This window comes from Bufo gargarizans, chromosome 1 (genome assembly GCF_014858855.1).
Source record: "Bufo gargarizans isolate SCDJY-AF-19 chromosome 1, ASM1485885v1, whole genome shotgun sequence".
Classification (NCBI taxonomy): domain Eukaryota; kingdom Metazoa; phylum Chordata; class Amphibia; order Anura; family Bufonidae; genus Bufo; species Bufo gargarizans.
The window spans coordinates 303928055-303930941 of NC_058080.1; the positions used below are offsets into that span (position 1 = coordinate 303928055).

Here is a 2887-nt window from a genome sequence, read left to right on the forward strand (position 1 = left end):
TGACAAAAAATAAAAAATTCTAGGAACTCGCCGTGCCCCTCACGGAATACCTTGGGGTGTCTTCTTTCCAAAATGGGGTCACTTGTGGCGTAGTTATACTGCCCTGGCAATTTAGGGGCCCAAATGTGTGAGAAGTACTTTGCAATCAAAATGTGTAAAAAATGGCCTGCGAAATCCGAAAGGTGCGCTTTGGAATATTGTGCCCCCTTTGCCCACCTTGGCTGCAAAAAAGTGTCACACTTCTGGTATCATCGTACTCAGGAGAAGTTGGGGAATGTGTTTTGGGGTGTCATTTTACATATACCCATGCTGGGGGAGATAAATATCTTGGTCAAATGCCAACTTTGTATAAAAAAAATTGGAAAAGTTGTCTTTTGCCAAGATATTTCTCTCACCCAGCATGGTTATATGTAAAATGACACCCCAAAACACATTCCCCAACTTCTCCTGAGTACGGCGATACCAGATGTGTGACACTTTTTTGCAGCCTAGGTGGGCAAAGGGACCCACATTCCAAAGTGCACCTTTCGAATTTCACCGGTCATTTTTTACAGATTTTGATTGCAAACTACTTCTCACACATATGGGCCCCTAAATTGCCAGGGCAGTATAACTACGCCACAAGTGACCCCATTTTGGAAAGAAGACACCCCAAGGTATTCCGTGAGGACAAAAAATGTGACAAAAAAATAAAAAGTTCGATGAACTCACTATGCCCATCAGCGAATACCTTAGGGTGTCTACTTTCCAAAATGGGGTCATTTGTGGGGGTTTTCTACTGTTTGGGCATTGTAGAACCTCAGGAAACATGACAAGTGCTCAGAAAGTCAGAGCTGCTTCAAAAAGCGGAAATTCACATTTTTGTACCATAGTTTGTAAATGCTATAACTTTTACCCAAACAATTTTTTTTTTTTTGCCCAAACATTTTTTTTTATCAAAGACACGTAGAACAATAAATTTAGCGAAAAATTTATATATGGATGTCGGTTTTTTTTGCAAAATTTTACAGCTGAAAGTGAAAAATGTCATTTTTTTGCAAAAAAAATCGTTAAATTTCGATTAATAACAAAAAAAGTAAAAATGTCAGCAGCAATGAAATACCACTAAATGAAAGCTCTATTAGTGAGAAGAAAAGGAGGTAAAATTCATTTGGGTGGTAAGTTGCATGACCGAGCGATAAACGGTGAAAGTAGTGTAGTGCAGAATTGTAAAAAGCGGCCTGGTCATTAAGGGGGTTTCAGCTAGGGGGGTTTAAGTGGTTAATAGCATCCTGGCTGCCATAGTAACACTGAAAGCATTTTGAAGACGGATCCGTCTTCAAATGCTTTCAGTACACTTGCGTTTTTCCGGATCCGGCGTGAAATTCCGGCAAGTGGAGTACACGCTGGATCCGGACAACGCAAGTGTGAAAGAGGCCTTACTCTGATTCTGCAGTTTACAGAAATTCCCCATATGTGGCGGTAAACTGCTCTATGGGCACGTGGCAGTGGTCAGAAGGAAAGCAGTGCCATATGAATTTTGGAGGAAGATTTTGCTGGAATGCTTTTTAGGCGCCATTTTATATTTAAAGAGACCCTGACGTACCCCTACAGTGGAAACCCTCAAAAACCGGCCAAGACCGTAAGGTGAAATAGGGCCGAGTCCTTAAGGGGTTAAAGCAGATTCCCTGAATATAACAGTGCCATACACAGTGCCCCCCATTAATCAGTGTCCATATAGATCAGTGCCACATAAAGTGCTCCCAATTACAGTATGCAGTTGAACAGGAAAACTCTGCTCGAAAACTCCAGGTGGTCACGCGAGTCTAACAGACGGTGGTGTCAGCGGTGTGACAGAGAGGTAAGTACTGAGGAACCCATCTTGCCTGCACAGGTCAGAAAGCTGCTGGATTTTCAGAAAAGCTCAGAGAACCCCTTTAGTGTAAATCAACACCCATGTAATAAATGATTATCAGAACCAGGCTTGTCTAGGGTTTTCTATTCCTTTTATTACAGAACTTCTGCACTGTGGTCTCTTCCAGGAAAATGAAAGTAGAATTTAAGCCACTAAGGCGATTCCGCAGGCGGAGGTCACTGGGATAATGCTGAAGACATTGCTCTAGTAGACTCCATGGAACTCTTCTTTCCTATAAGACAGAAGACACATAAACCCATTCCTCTCTGCTGGTTCTGGCACATCAGTCTGACCGTGTAGGCTGACCCTTACCATCATGCCTCTTCTATGTACATCAGACCTAACACATAGATATTGAGGTCTATCTGAATAAGAAATGCAGGTTATTACCGGTTTTGTGTCACTGGGTCGATGGAAATGCTTGTAAAGTCCATTTCAGTTTCTTGTAGGCCATGAACTGCAGGGCTCCATCTGATGTTCCCAGCAGGCCTGGTACAAACCCTACAGATATAAGACATGAAGGTTACTGATGGTAAAGCCTGACATCTATGATGATTGTAGGACATTATAGAGACACTGATTACCTTGTGCAGGAATTTCTTCCTGCCCATACATTGTAGTAAGAGCATGGAACATGTCCTTTTATTGTCATCATGAAGGGTTAACACCAGCATTGTACTGAGGAACAAGACAAGTAAAAAAGGGTTAAGGGATCTGCATGAAAGAAATGATGCAAGAAATGAGTCTCACAAGGAACAAACCCAAGACAACAATTATGTTCTGAACAGTGTAAGTATGGCGGTGCAGTGGTTAACACTTGTACCTTGTTGTCCTGTGGCCGTAGGTGAAAACTGGACCAGGACTACACCTGCATCATGTTCTCCTGGGGTATATTCACATGTGGCCGATTTGTTGCACATGATAGACTTATATCTTCCATTCATCTACTCACATCAATGGAACTGATTTGACCCATAAAATAGCGCAGTAAGA

At 42.1% G+C, this 2887-nt stretch overlaps 1 long non-coding RNA gene across 1 annotated transcript; it reads right to left on the minus strand.

Annotated features, from left to right (window-relative positions):
• Nucleotides 1-2002: 2002 nt before the first annotated feature.
• LOC122936949 lies at nucleotides 2003-2523 on the minus strand. The gene is made up of 3 exons (XR_006389407.1): nucleotides 2479-2523; nucleotides 2285-2395; nucleotides 2003-2126 (listed from the first exon to the last, which is right to left on the minus strand). It is a non-coding gene; the product is annotated as an uncharacterized LOC122936949 (long non-coding RNA).
• Between the last annotated feature and the right edge of the window lie 364 nt (nucleotides 2524-2887).